At 37.0% G+C, this 16,457-nt stretch overlaps 1 protein-coding gene across 6 annotated transcripts in view; it reads left to right on the top strand.

The window, feature by feature from the left end:
• Positions 1 to 1,110: 1,110 nt before the first annotated feature.
• LOC137241362 (uncharacterized) overlaps positions 1,111 to 16,457 on the top strand; it is a 59,068-nt gene continuing 43,721 nt past the window's right edge. For 4 of the 6 annotated variants that reach the window (XM_067768889.1, XM_067768885.1, XM_067768888.1 and 1 more), the window contains exon 1: positions 1,111 to 1,698. The gene's annotated coding sequence lies outside the window, so the exon portion shown is untranslated. The other 2 variants (XM_067768886.1, XM_067768884.1) reach the window with 2 other exon arrangements.

Genomic DNA, 16,457 nt, shown 5'->3' with positions numbered 1-16,457 from the left:
ATGACCTCTAGCTTGGAATTTATGTGTGCTCTGTCCAATCCACGAGAAATGCGGTACGGCAAATCACAAATGGTTCAATATTATATTAAAACTTAGAAAAAACGTGTCTCTACATTGGAGATATCTTTGTAAAAATTACCGAAGGTTACGATGTAGAATTATCTGCATCTTGCAGTCGATTGCCGGACACTTCATTCCACACTATACTATTCATTTGAGAAACTAATATCACTAACAATCACTTTCAAAAACTGGCTGTTATGATATTTCCCGTTATGACGACGAGGTGTATTGTATAAGCTGAAGACGTTTTACGCAGATATGATTATGCCAGCTGATGGCTTGAAAATGAATGAAGACGTTCATATGAAGAAAGTATTATTCCCAACACCCCCTTGACAGAGTAATACAAAAAGGTGACAAAAAAATCAATCAGCTGTGGTTTAATATCGAAATCATATTGCGACAATGGATGAAATGTCAAAAGTATGAAGCAGCTGATTGATTTTCGCCACAAACGCTGTTCCGCCATGGGCAGAAAGGGAGGAACTTGCACTGACTTCTGAGAAAGGTGGAGGAGGACTTGGTCTTCCAATTAGGGGCATTTGTCACGAAAGATGCATAACTTTCGTGACTTGATTGTGATGATGAGCTAAATCTGATGATGATGAACAGAGGCCTAATTATGTAACTCCATGTAAAACTATGATTTTATAGCTTTCGAATCGCATTTCGTATCGAATCGAGTTGCAGAATAGGCCCCTATCTCTCTCTCTCCAGAATAATTTGTTTCATTATTATTGATGTTCGAATTTCAAACATTGAGATGTCAAAAGCATTTACCGTCAGTATAATTTTGACGATCATAAATGGAAGTTTTTAGTTGAGGCTCACACATGCACACAAAGGCGCTCTCACAGTCATTCACACATACATACATATATCAGCAAAATCGGATCTACATACCAATTCATAAATAACTGCATAGTTTAGATTTGACAGCACCTTGTCAAGTGAATGTGGAGCTTTTTCTGTAAGCTCTTTTAAGCTAAACAAGGCATACTAACTATAAGCTTCTTACACAAAAGTTAGACGAAATCCAAAAACGTTAGCGCTAAACGTGTCAGTTGTAGCTCAACCGCCTATCCGAATAGTGCAAAGTATTTAATCTGCCGAAAATTGTATTTTTTTCTTTTCATTTAAAATCCCTATAAAACGCAATCAAATTATCTTCCAAAGCAGCGGCAAAAAATAAACAGAAAAATTAATAAATAATAAAAGTGCATGCAAAACTAAATTTATTGAAACGAGTTTATTTAATCTAATTCAATCAAATAATCTGCTTACTGACCTTAGTAAACTTCTGAAATCAGCATTATTTTAACGATATATTTTTTTATTTACAAACAAAAAAACTCACCCCAATCCTCTGGATTCTTCCTTGCATTACTTCAGTGTTCAAAAGGGAGCTCTTCCAAGTGCGCGCAGCAAACAAAAATTAAAAAAAAAAAAAACAAATTTTGTGTAGCATAAAAAGTTGTATGCAACAACAACGTCTTTGTGTAGTTAACTTGAGTTAATTGAATGTAACCTGAATTGGTTTAAGAGCTAAAGCACAAGGACAGCAAACACCTTGAGGAAACCGGAAACCTTAATAATTCCCGGCAAGCGGGTGTTTTATTCGGAGAGGCAACTAAGGTAAGCTACAAAATGCTGTTTACTGATAATTACAACAGCGAATGCGCTCAAAGTGCAAAAGTGGGCGGGCGGATTTTTGACATTGGAATCGAGAACTCAGCCAGTCCTTGAGGCGCCGCGGGTGGAAAGCAATTTTACTTTGCAATGCATTTTTAAGTAAGAGAACATTTTCATATGTTTGTATGTTTTGTATATGGTGCGAGTAGTAAACTACTTCTAAATCTATTTATATATATAACTACATATCGTTGTATACTTTATTCATACATACATATGTACATATTTATTGTAGGTGCAAGTTTACTCTGATTGCATTGCGTTTTGGTTTTCGGTTCATTGACTCATTGCTCTGTAAAATAAGGTGGGATAGGCGCCATTGTTGTTTGCACTCATTTACATATCTATCGATCGTGTTACATCTTGTTGTAGTTGTAATAGATTTTATTAAAAAATCTAGAAAAGTCTATAAACATGGAGGCGGGGCTTTAGAAAGCGTTTACGGCATGTGCTACGATAAGTTTTGTTGAGAAAGCAACGGAAATACCCAAATAAGTAATTCTCTCATTAAACTCATGTTGTTTTTTTTTTTTGCAAAAATAATTAGTATTGTGACAATGCATTTAAGAAATTATGACATTCAGCGCTGTTGCCAATTATGGCACCATCTTTTAAGTAGGAAAAAAAATCAATGGCAAAAACAAGAAATTATGTAGGAATAAATGTGAGTTGGTATTAACAATCTTTAATCACACCCATCGTGTTGTTTTATTATAAAATAAAAATAAATGTAAGGCGCGATAACCTCCGAAGAGATTTTAGGCCGAGCTTCTCTTCCAATTTGCGTCGTGCTTCATTTAAATTTTTTTTACAAATAAGAGTGACGGGACCTACTTGTTTTATGCCGACTCCGAACCGCATCTGCAAAGCAGATGAGTTTTCACTAAGAAGCTTTCCATGGCAGAAATACACTCAGAGTGCTTGCCAAACACTGCCGAAGGGCGACCCCGCTTAAACAAATTTTCTTCTAATTGAAAAACCTTGTTTCCAAAATTTTGTTGTTGCTTTGCTCGGGGCGTGAACCCAGGATTTTCGGTGTGGTAGGCGGAGCACAATGCTACCACACCACGTTGTTGAATTAGCAGAGAAATATTGATGCAAAGGATTGAAAGCCGCTGCTGATGTGCGTCGGCATTGGGTTAGCATAAAGGCAGGAAATCTAAGGTAACTGTGCATTGCGCACCGAGATACCGTCCTATATTTTTTGGTGGAGCAACAAGCGATACGCTTTCCTTTCAGGATATTGACTTCGGACATTAAATTTTTGTAAACTGTTCAAAAGTTTTTTGGGCATAGTAAATTGATTAAGCGCCGTTTTCACCATCTTTAGCTATGTTAGAAATTAGCTAGAGGATTGCAATCACTGAGATAGCTTCATTTGACATTTTCGCTTTCACCAACACACGGTGACCAACTCTCAGTTAAATCAATAATTGTGAATATTTGGACACCTTCACACCGTCGAAAGGGAACGGGTTGAAGAACCCAACAGATGTAGTGAACCGATTAACTGACTCTCGGATATATCGAACTTTGAATGGAAAATTCGTGGCTGGGGTATCTGTCAAGAATTCCGGACCTTACATAACTGAATCATCTGAGTAAACTCCTCATTCTCCTCCTATTCTCTCTAGAATTGCCATTGCATGCTCGCTAAGGTAAAAGTGAAGTTAATTATCATTGCCTTTAATAAAACTTTGTAAATATAATTTTTTTATTGGTATTGTTTATTGTTAGGAGGGCAACCTATAACTTTCGGAGTGGAAGATAAACACACTTCTACTGATTGTAACACGGTGGGCACTTTTGTTGTTAAAAAACACTAATGAAGTCGTTTTTCAAAGTTCATACGATAGCCGTTGTTAAATACATACGTACATGCCATGTATAATATCCAGACATGATTTAAGATTTAATTTTTAGTGTAAAATTATGACATCAATACATTCAGATTTACTTCTAAAAAGTGTTGTGTTTGCAATTTTTAGAGATAACAGCGGTTTCAGCCAAATCCAGACTCTATACAACTATTTTTGTGCATATACATATATTAACGTACATATATTAGACCGACTAGAAAAAACACATTTTTTTTCATTTATGGAGCTCATCATAACTTTAAGGTTAGAGCAACATCCATTTGGACCTAATAGGTCTGACGCATACAACTTTTGATGCAGCATCGTGTGCTGACAGATGTATAGTATACATTGGCATTGGGAGTGACAAATAGAACATCGCCAGCGTCATCTGACATGCAAAACTAGCCAACTTTCAACTTTTGTTGCAAGCAAAGTATAAGAAGAAGATGTTGACATTTGTTTTGGCTTGTATGAATCGGATACAAATTATGTCAGCAACTGTTTTTCTTCTACATTGAGATGTTAATGTTTCAGTGCTGCGCGAAATTTTGTATATGATTAGACAAGTCGAAATAAGTTTCACGTTCTATGTCTGAATTGCTCTTTGTACTTACAAATCAACATTTGCGCGATTGTGAGAGCGTTCGTTTCTCATGAACATGAGAAAATCCATTCTGACGAGGCCATAATAGAAAACACTCCTTATATTTCCTTCTTTTTTTTTTCTGCCACTACTCTCGTAAACGGCTGACCCGTTTGGCACATTAATAGTGTATTACATTGGCCATGTTTTTGATGACGCGTTTGCGCTTAAATTTGGTAACAATAGATAAGCGCCCAAGCTGCATCCATATATTCACAGAGTTTATACATATAATATATAACTTGACTTATATATAGCGTACATATCCCACCCGTGACAGCTATAAATTTGCTAGCAGACCCGGCAGACGTCGTTATGGCCTAACTTAACTTTTACGAAGTGTTTTACCTTTTACTCTCCCTCCCTCCCTCTCCTCCTTTTCTCTATCTTATAATCACTCCTCCATCTGCTGCACCTTTCTCTGGATATCTCCCTCTCCGTCTTTTTCGTCACTTTTTTCCGCTCCATCTTTTCCTATCTTTCCATCGTCTAACCGTTTCTCTTTGTCAGTCTCTTTCCATTTCACTCCTTTCTCTTCTCTCTAGTTCTTCCTAGTTTTCTCCATTCCATTCCCAGTTCCAACCAGTCCCAGTCCCTGTCCCAATTCCAGTCTCAATCCCGGCCCAGTCCAATCCCAGCTGCAGTGCCTGTCCCAGTCCCAGTCGGTCTCTGGTCCATTCCCCGGAAAAAAATGTCGTGGTGTGCTGGTTGCGTGCTCCGCCTATCACACGGAAGATCCTGGGTTCAACTCGCCGGTAAAGCAACATCAAAAATTTAGAAATAGTTTGTTCAGTTAGAAGAAAGTTTTCTAAGCGGGCTCGCCCCTCGGCAGTGATTTGGCAAACATTCCGAGTGTACTTCTGTCATGAAAAGCTTCTCAGTGTAAACTCATCTGACTTGCAGATGCCGTTCGGAGTTGGCGAAAAACATGTAGTTCCCGGCCCGCCAATTTGTAGGAAAAATTAAAAAGGAGCACGACGCTTATTGGAAGAGAAGCGCGGCCTAAATTCTCCTCGGAGGAATACCGCAACTTGTATTTCTATGCTTTTTTTTTACGATTAACCGAGGCAAGGGGCTGGCATATACCAAATTTCAGGCAAATCGGATCGTGAATATAATTTATTCGAATAGATCAGTCCCTGGTCCACTTTCCACGGGAAAACTACCCGGGTTGCTTGAAACTATCCTGTATATTTGAACAATCGGCAAAGTAGTATCGGAGTCCGTGAGCTGAAAATAATCAAAAATACATCCTTCTTTATTTATGTATATTAACCTGGGTCGATTTGTATGGACGCGCCATCGATTTTTCGATATGATTTGGGCTCAGGAAAAAAGTTCCACTACGCATACCCAAAAAAATAATTTTCGAGTCTGCGAAAAAAAATGGCGAAAGAGTAAATTTATTTTTCGACCAAAACACTCCCCAAAACCCAAAAAATATTTTTTTTTTCAAAAAGTTGTAAAAACGTTGGCGTTCGCCATTTTTTTTTTGCTGGCTCGAAAACTATTTTTTTGGGTATGCGTAGTGGCACTTTTTTTCCTGAGCCCAAATCCTATCGAAAAATCGATGGCACGATATCGGTTAATAAATCGACCCAGTCTAATGTATATAGAATATAATTTGTATATACATATAACTGGATAATATAATTTTTTTTGTAAATAACAGAAATGGTAATTCTTAAGTGTTTCAACCTATCTATAAGAGGCCGACATGAGTACCTAGTCTTCATAATAAAGTCTTAACCCTCAAACGGGCAAAATCGTAATACTGTTCAAATCAAGTTCATATTTTGCGGGCATGTAAATGTTGGCTATATATGCTTATAAATAAGTTTTCACTAAAAAATAATGTCTGGAAAAATATTTATGGGAGAAATAGTGAACACCGTTTCCAGACGGTCTTGCCGGTTCACGTGTGTATAAAATTACTAAAAAGGAGGCACGTGTTTTTAAAATATTTTTATTTTGAAAAGATCGTAATTCGAACGATATTCTTTAAATAAAGCTTTCAAAAACATAAAGTAATAATGCGCTAAAGCTTGGCCTTAACAACGAAAAGTAACACACAACACAACATAGATATTGTCACGGATATTACCACCCCTAAGTTATCCCATCACTAAGGCGATGCTAAGGCCATGCCAAGCAGTATTTACGTTAATAATCAAATCAAGTATACACATATATAAGGCAGCCCAGAGAGATGTCACACACAGATGCATTTACTTATGCGGCTATGTGCGCGCGAGAGACTGTAAACTACAAACATTCACATCAATAATTCAATCTTTATGTGTTTACATAAACGAATAAATAATTGCGTCTACACATATGTACGTATACGAGCAGCGGAGCGGCAATGCACAAACACATGCATATATCTTATCTCAGTGGTCACAAGAGAGGGCAATAATTTGTGCACGGAGTTGTGGCTGGCGATTTTGTAGCCGAAACAACTAGTAACTTCTGGAAATCGAAGAGCCTAGAAGTATGCAGCGTAAACTATAAAAGCAGTGCAGGCGAGTAAGAAGTAATTGAGTTTAATTTGAGTTATCAATCAGTTTGGTTATTAAGCCAGCGAGTAGCAAAGTAGAAGTGTTATTGTGAAGTACTTCAATAAAGGCCATTTTTTCCATTATTCAATATTGGAGTTATTTATTCAACAGTTTAGCGATACGAACCTAGCAAAAGGGCAAATAAGAAGATTTGCAGCAAATTCGTTACAATTGGTGTCAGAAGAGGAATTGTTGAATAAATTCCGAAGATTGGGAATACAACTTGGACATGGCAAAGTTCAGTGAATTGAAGATCCAGCAACTGAAAAAGGAGTTGGAGAACCGTGGATTAAATACAACCGGCAATAAGATCGAACTTCAAGCACGGCTACGAGAGGTAATGGAGTCGCAAGGAATTTATGTGGACGAGTATGCCTTTTATCCTGATGGGGACGAGACAACAACAAAAATTGAAGAGAAAAATGAAACATCGCAGACAGTTACGAGCACAGACTTGAACATGATATTGGCTGCAATAGCTGCTCAAACATCGACAGTATCATCAATGTCGTCACATATATCATCCCAACTAGAAGCACAAGAAACACGTATGTCAGAAATGTCGACACAGATTACATCGAAGATTGAAGCACAAGAAACGCGTATGGTAGAAATGTCGACACAGATTACATCAAAGATGGAGACACAACTGAAAGAACAAGAGGCACGCATAACAGTACAACTCGAAGCGCAAGAGGCGCGTATATCATCAAAACTCGAAGCACGTATGGACGAGAAAATAACGCAGTTTGAGGAAAAAATCGAAGCCGAGGTGGATGCTTTGAGAGGTCGTATACAAGAGTTGCAATTAAACCGCCCAGCTGTTTCAGCAAGCAATCCAAAGGTAAAAACACCATCCTTTGACGGTTCTGTTCCTTTCCAGGTCTTTAAGCTACAGTTTGAGAAGACCGCAGCAGTGAACAACTGGAATGTGGAAGATAAAGTTGCCGCACTCTTCGTAGCATTGAAAGGACCAGCTGCCGAAATCTTACAGACTATTCCAGAGTACGAACGGAACAGTTATGACGCATTGATGGCTGCTGTAGAACGGCGATACGGAAGCGAACACAGGAAACAGATATTTCAAATAGAATTGCAAAACCGCTACCAAAAAGCTAACGAGACTTTGCAGGAGTTTGCTTCGGACATTGAAAGATTGGCTCATCTTGCAAATGCGGATGCACCCGTGGAATACACCGAGAGGGTAAAAATCCAGAGTTTTATAAATGGCATACGAGATGTGGAAACGAAGCGGGCTACATATGCGAATCCCAAACTAACATTTGCTGAAACGGTATCGCATGCTCTGATACAGGAAACAGCGTCGCTTCTGTGTAAGCCAGTTTTCAAAGCACGCCGTGTGGAAGTAGAAAGGCCAGAGTGGGTAGAAACAATTTTGGAAGCACTGAAGGGATCTCAACAGAAGAATGCCGGAGTTATTAAATGTTTCAAGTGCGGCAACCCAGGTCACATTGCACGTCATTGCGATCTTGGTCCTAATAGTTCCAACAATGTGAGTGGCCATAAACGCAAAGCTGGAGGAGATGAGCAAGAGCGAGTAAGAGGTAGAGAGCTAGATCCAGCAATTGAATGCCCTGTGATATCTGTGTCGCAAATTGGTAGAAAATCGAGCAGTCTTACCGTCAGAGAGAATGTGGATGGCAAAGAACGAGTACTGACTGTAGATACGGGCGCATCTCATTCCTTGATCCGATCTGACTTGGTCAACAGGAGAGTAAAACCGTTACCTGGAGCAAAGTTGCGTACGGTCACTGGCGAGTATAACCAAGTTCAGGGAGAAGTGATATGTGAAGTATTGATTGGGAAGGTCATGGTTCTACACAAATTTGTTGTGGCGGAGATTGTTGATGAAGTTATATTGGGAGTGGATTTCTTGGTTGACCATGACATCAAGATCGATATGCAGAGAAGAGTGATGCGTTATGAGAACCAAGATGTGCCACTTAACTTTAGTTTGGAAAAAGGGTTCAGCAGTAATCGGGTACTGGTGGAGAATACTCAACGAAGGCCACGAAATTCAAAGGTAAAGGTTGATAGATCGAATGGGCCAAATAAATCAAAATCAAAAGTACCTGCGAGAGAAACACTGGCATTGACAAAACCTAAAAGACGCAGGAAAACGAAGAAAGAATGCGAGGGTAGTTTCAAGCCGGAGCGCACTACTGTTGTAAAATGTGGGAACGATACCGATTATGCAAAGAAAATTCGTCCAGCGCAAGCTCTACGAAGTGGTTCATTGGCCAAACAACAGAGTGTGAAGGAACGAACCAGGGTATTGAGTGGTACGATGAAACACAGGTATCATGAGAACAATAATTCGAAAGGTTTCTTGGCGGGAGATTTGGTAGTGTTATACAACCCTCACCGGCGGAAAGGTGTTCCATCCAAATTTCGGTGCAGTTGGGAAGGCCCGTACAAGGTTGTGAAGAAGATCAGTGATACCATCTACCGCATACAAAGCATTGAGAAACCACGGAGTAGAAGAGTGGTACATTTGGCGATGCTAGCAGCGTTTAGATCGAGAGATTTGTCTGATCGGGACGATCAGACTTAGGTGGAGGGCAGTGTCACGGATATTACCACCCCTAAGTTATCCCATCACTAAGGCGATGCTAAGGCCATGCCAAGCAGTATTTACGTTAATAATCAAATCAAGTATACACATATATAAGGCAGCCCAGAGAGATGTCACACACAGATGCATTTACTTATGCGGCTATGTGCGCGCGAGAGACTGTAAACTACAAACATTCACATCAATAATTCAATCTTTATGTGTTTACATAAACGAATAAATAATTGCGTCTACACATATGTACGTATACGAGCAGCGGAGCGGCAATGCACAAACACATGCATATATCTTATCTCAGTGGTCACAAGAGAGGGCAATAATTTGTGCACGGAGTTGTGGCTGGCGATTTTGTAGCCGAAACAACTAGTAACTTCTGGAAATCGAAGAGCCTAGAAGTATGCAGCGTAAACTATAAAAGCAGTGCAGGCGAGTAAGAAGTAATTGAGTTTAATTTGAGTTATCAATTAGTTTGGTTATTAAGCCAGCGAGTAGCAAAGTAGAAGTGTTATTGTGAAGTACTTCAATAAAGGCCATTTTTTCCATTATTCAATATTGGAGTTATTTATTCAACAGTTTAGCGATACGAACCTAGCAAAAGGGCAAATAAGAAGATTTGCAGCAAATTCGTTACAATATTTTTAATTCATTTTGAAATATTATGGGGGATGGGCACGACTGGTTTCATTTTAAAATTTATTTATTTTTGTGATGGTAGTCCCAAAAACAATTTTTGTCTGTTTTCAATATAAATGCAGATTACATTTGGAACAAATGGCTGGTTATTCGACTGTTTGCAATGTTTGTAGCGTTTTTTCCCGTTTCTATCCATCCACTTTAGGAAGTGATCATGGCCGTCAAATCGCGCATCATCGAGAAGATGAAGAGCCCTTTTCCTACCATTGAGAGACCAGCCTGTGCAGATAGTGAGCGATCAATACTTTGCTCCGATGTCTGTCTACCAACTGCCCGCTTTTCTTTGAAAAGGACAAGACCAGCAGCTATTTCCTCACGGAATTGCGGAGGATTGTACTGGTTTTTTTCTTCGGACATATTGCTCAAATCGTTTGCTTTCTCAGAGTGCATACGTTTATGCAAAACATAAGCATTTGTTGCTGCCATGTCCACAAAGTGATAAAAAATTCTAGTCATAATATTTCGGCTTTTAGTCTGAATATGAAACGACCGATAAGACTGTTCATCAGATCGACTCGGCCCATATGAGCATGTATTCTCTAATGATTTGGGGAAAGTTTCCTTGCATGAAAAGCTTTTGTTTTCTATCATATCTTGATACTTTCGCTGGTTTAATATCAGTATTCGCTCTCAAAAAAGGTTCAATACCAGCATATGTAGATGTCAGACGTACACATTTATTTTCCTTCCATAACACCATGGTCACACCGGCTCCTTGAAATAAGGTCACACAATCGACGGAAAATCCTCTGCTTTCTTTGCTCACGTCAGCGCCAGTTGGCAGCTTGCAACCAGGAATGCGATTGACCAAGAAATCCCATACTTCTCATTGTACCCAAACTATATATTGCACGAGTTCGAAGTATATTAACAGAGGTAATAATGTATAAAAATTATCAAAATATAATATGTGATGTACAAGATCGGGAATCGTAAGCGAATGACAGTATTTGATGTGGCTCCAAGATCTCGTGTGATAGGCAAGGCAACGTTATCGCCGGTACCATTGTATATTTCGAAACGGTAGGCAAAGCCGTTCGTGTCCATAGCACAAATAATTTTCCACCTCATTTGTGCGGCTTATTTAGCATATATTGTAAAACTAGGTTGAACTGGCGGTCCAGTAGCTTCAACTGTTGGTAATGGAGATCGAGGCGTTTTGGACGATCTTAACGATCTTTTTGCTATGGGTGTAGACGATGTGTATGGGGTTTGTGAACCAATTGATTCGTCGAAAATCAGTGTTGATCTAGCTACTGGTTGTTTGATTGAACTTATATGCAGCGACGAATTTACAGTCGCGTATCCTGAGCCTCATTCATTTTATTTATACATTCTGCAATTATCTGTTCAGCTGAGTCATTACCCTCACTGTTATCAACGACATAGTCAGTGTTATCGAAACTGTCATCATTGCTGAAAGTTTCGTTTCCGACACCCACGGAATCGATGAATTCTATCAATTCTTCATCGGAAAATGCTTCCAAATTTATTTTTCCTTTTTTTAAGAATGTCCAGAGCGATCCATATTTACCACAAAACTATATATTCCCCTGCAATGAAAGCACATCTTTATGTCAGTATGGAATAATTTTTTACCCACAAACCGCTAAGACGTCCTTGAGACGGCCTTACTTTTTTTGAATCCAAACCCAACTATAAATTACTTTTTCACTTCAAACCATTTTTAAAAATCAAAAAGAATATGTAAGGTACTTACCGTAAAATTATGAACTTGATTGTTTTATTCTAAATGTATCTCTTTTTAAAATGAAAAATGCAAAACTGGATAACCAATGTTTAACGCTACTTCACTCGTTCCCCGCACTTCATTGATAATAACTTTGAAATGCATTGTCACAATACATTAAATATTGCATCAAAATACTACTAAAAGTAATTTGCACCTATATACCGTAATTTTTGGCGACAAAAATGTGTATTCTGGACTCTGAAGGCAAAAAGAAGAAGACTGTTTTGAGACGGTCTTACCCGTTTGAGGGTTAAGCTTTACAAAAATAGATATATTTTTATTCCTGATCGGTCTAATGTACATATATGCATAAAAATTGTAACAAAACAAAACAAACTTATTATGACATCAGCATAAGAAATAAACCGGTCTTTTGATTTCAGAGCTAATCTCACTTACCATTTCCCGACTATGAGCTCACTTATGTATATAATTTGTGCCACAAGAAATAAACCAATCTCTTACATCAAAAACGGTTTGGGCGGCTTAAAAGTAAATGAATTGAACTTTTATTTTTTTTTTTTTGGTAATTCAAACAAATCAAACATAAAAGTGTTTGTTTCCTAATAAGTGGGTAAATACGATGTACAAAATGTTAAGATGTTTGTATGTATGTATGTAACATGTATATGTGCATGTTTGTGCAATTTCTTCACCACCAACGCAAAAAAGTGCGATCTACAAAATAACAACAATCAAACGAACAAAAAATATTTAAAAGTATTTACACCTTTGCGGATGTGAGATGCGTAAAACTTTGTATTGGTAGTTGTATTTTCATATGTATTCATGTAAATGTGCACGTGCATACGCATGTATGTATGTATGTATGTTTATGCACTCGAGTAACCGCAGCTATTTACGTTTTTGATCCGATTCGCGCGACCTGATCTATTTGGCAAAAACCCAATTGTTGGGCCGGCCAAAACGTCAATGACACTTTTCAACATTTTCTCCGTTGAGAGAAAGCAAAACTTATAGGCACACAGTTATAGTCAAAATAATATAGGTTTTGTATTCAGTTGCAGCTTTTTTGACAGATAACTCATAGAAATTATGTCAAAAACTGCAACTAAATTTAAAACCAATTGTTTTTGTTTTTATCGGCCTATTGATAAATCATTCAAGGTTCGAATCGAGCTCAAGGCCAGAATAATAATTTTTTTCTAATGATAATTATTGTTATTTTTTTATTTTTTCTAAATTTGAAAAATTGTATTTTGTTTTTGGAATAGTAGGTAGAAAATTTTTCAGACAACCTGCCATAGCTGCGCAGATAGATCCATTTCGAAGGGTGCTAAGCCTTCATCATCAGTACGCTTTAGGCATGCTGCGCTAACCATTTAGCTATACAGCGGTGGTTTGTTTGACTGGCAAATTTGCTACTTCTATTCCTTTTTACCAACTATATTTATTCAGTGTTGCGCCATCTGGTGCAAATCACTGATAATGCTGGATTTTTGTTTATTGTCAAAAACAAAAACAATTGTTAATAAACCATGAGCACCTGGGAATGTCAAACAAAGTAATTGACAATAAACAAAAATCCAGCATTATCAGTGATTTGCACCAGATGGCGCAACACTGAATAAATATAGTTGGTAAAAAGGAATAGAAGTAGCAAATTTGCCAGTCAAACAAACCACCGCTGTATAGCTAAATGGTTAGCGCAGCATGCCTAAAGCGTACTGATGATGAAGGCTTAGCACCCTTCGAAATGGATCTATCTGCGCAGCTATGGCAGGTTGTCTGAAAAATTTTCTACCTACTATTCCAAAAACAAAATACAATTTTTCAAATTTAGAAAAATTAAAAAATAACAATAATTATCATTAGAAAAAAATTATTGTTCTGGCCTTGAGCTCGATTCGAACCTTGAATAAATTAAAACCTATTTTATTTTGACTATTACTATGCGACATAGAATTTACATATGTATATGTATTTATTTAAAAGTACACACATATGCAAACGTACATACATACAAATACATATATTTACAGAAATACATATTTTAACAAAATTATTTGAAAAAAGGTTAATTACTAAACAATATATAGAAGTAAACAAAGGCCCGTAGTCATAGTCGAATAAAAATAGAGTTTTATTGGTTTAAACATGGTTCTAAATTAAATATCATTTCAAGTCTGTTATAGTCCACTTAAACACTATTTTATCTCTAAAGAAATATTTTAAATTTAAAATGACATGAGCGCGATGCTGGCATTTCCTTTTGTGTCTTCTATTCCCCTTTACATTTGCCAATTCCTCTTAAAAGAAAGCGTGAAATAAAATACGGAATACAACAAGAATTAGCAACAAAAATTTTAAGAACTGCTTGTTACGGTCGCTGTTGTACTACATCCCTCCTTTATCACCCTCTTAGTCTATGTCATGATCGACTTGAGTTCAATGATTTTCTAATGTAAAAGGGACTTACACTTTGCAGATCCATGTACAATGGCCTTAACATTCTACGTCACTTCTTTCCAATTGAAAACTATACTAAACTCGCTTTATTTATGCTGACTTTGCGAAGACAAACCTAAATTTTATTTAACCTGATTATCATTGAATGTCCTACATACTTATTAGTATCGAGGTTAGACATATCCCTATTCGGTTTCTTGTCTATTAAGTTAAACGGCTTTACCGGTTAGGGCCACCCAACATTTAAGGTTTGCATCATTTTGGCCGTCAGATCTGTCTTAATGCAAACAACTTTTCTACAAACTATATAAACTATTCAACATGAATACGAGTGTATGAGTGAATCGCCTTGTTGCCTTGTTGCTCCTAAGGAGCCCAAATCCGCTTTAACTACCTAATCGTTTATGTTGCGAGATTTAAATAACTAAAACGAAATTAAGTAAATTTTCTTTAAATAAGTATGTTCATGTTCCGTTAATAGATTGAGCACTCAATTTTAAATTGACGGCTGATGAAAAACAGCGAATTTTTACAAAACGTTTGCTAATAACTTTTAAATAGAATTGAATGATGATTATCCGCCACCTGATAATGATCAAAACGCGTTTTCAGGTACTCCTTTGACAATTTTTGTGGTATTTTAAGTTTTTGTCAAGTAAAAAGTTACCATTTTTTATACCTGGAGTCAAGTAACCACGGTGGTAAGAAACAGGGTGAAATTTTAAAACTTCCAAACAATTTCTTCATTTTATCAATCAATACCTTTTTTTCATGCGGATACCCTGTCCATGCTGATTTAAGCTGAAAACTGTGTTTAATATGTCTATGACAGATCAAAATTTTAAATCCCATTTTTAATTTAGGCACGATTTTAACAAAAGAGTATTTTAGTCAGCGACTATGATTACGGGCCAAAGAGTTTAGAAGAATTCGCGTGAAAGTTAACCACAAATCTTCGTTCAATCTGTGGACTTTGGATACGTACATACATACATATGTACATATATAAATAATAGTGATTTCAATTCTACTTCGATTTTTATAATGCCGAGATTTCCGAGATCTCTGTATTATAGTCCCGGGGTCTCGCGATCAGTCGCGGGATTGAGGTATTCACTATTCTGCTACTGTTTAATTTAACTAAAGGTGAAGCAAAACTGCTTATAAAAATCACCCACCTGCAACATAAGCAATAAACCAAACGATTTGTTAAATTTTTCATTCAGATTAATCAATTCTTTCAATTATTATAAATTGTGCTTTTGAAAAAAATATTTTTGAATATTAATAAATAGGAATATTTTAGGATAATGAAATAAAAACTTTCGTCCAGCAGAGCAGCTAACGTAGCTTCGAGTAACACGTTTAATAAAAACAATACGGTGTTTAAATTTTTCAAAAATGTTCGCTATATTTTCTATTGCAAAATGCTAAAAAAATAATTCATTCTATAACAGAGTATAGAACCATACCCCAAACTCTTCAAACCTCAAACATTTTCTTTTTTTCGATTGTGTTCTTATATGATTTCCGGAAAACTCGAGATTACTTCTCAATAATACCACCGGGACTGAAAAAAGATAGTTGTCCCGGAACTGGCATTCTCCAATATATACATATGAACATGTATAGCATACTTAAGCCTATTTTAGTCTTGGTAAGGTTTGATCTGTAATTTGTAATGCCCTGCGGCTGTTAAGCAACTAGCTAGTAAGGCTTACAGGCTTTTATTTTTTTTAAATCAGTGCTGGAAACAGTACAAAAAAAATCACAAAATTTCCTATTTAAAAAAAATTTAATAAATTGCCTACACTCTTAATTAAAAGTTCATGGAAGAACATTAGATCGGAACGATCTGTGCCGTTAACCAAAATCCTTACAACTTTTTCTTACAATAAATTAAAGGAGAGGAAAGATTAGAGAATAATTTGGATACCTGAACCTAAACCGGACGGCGTGTATCAGTTTGTTATCGGCGAGCTAACGGTTTGTTATCGGTTCGTTGTTGGTGAGTTACCGACGTGTTATCGAAATGTTATAAAATTGCTGTTGATAACAATAATTATCAAAGTTATCAAGAATTTGCGGCTTATTTATCGAAAAGTCTCCGATGTGTTATCAAACAGTTATCGATTTATTATCGGAGTCTTTCATTCTGTTATTT

This window comes from Eurosta solidaginis, chromosome 2, assembly GCF_040869045.1.
Source record: "Eurosta solidaginis isolate ZX-2024a chromosome 2, ASM4086904v1, whole genome shotgun sequence".
In the NCBI taxonomy this organism is placed as follows: domain Eukaryota; kingdom Metazoa; phylum Arthropoda; class Insecta; order Diptera; family Tephritidae; genus Eurosta; species Eurosta solidaginis.
The sequence above is the reverse complement of the archived record's forward strand: the minus strand, read 5'-3'. Positions and strand labels throughout refer to the sequence as shown.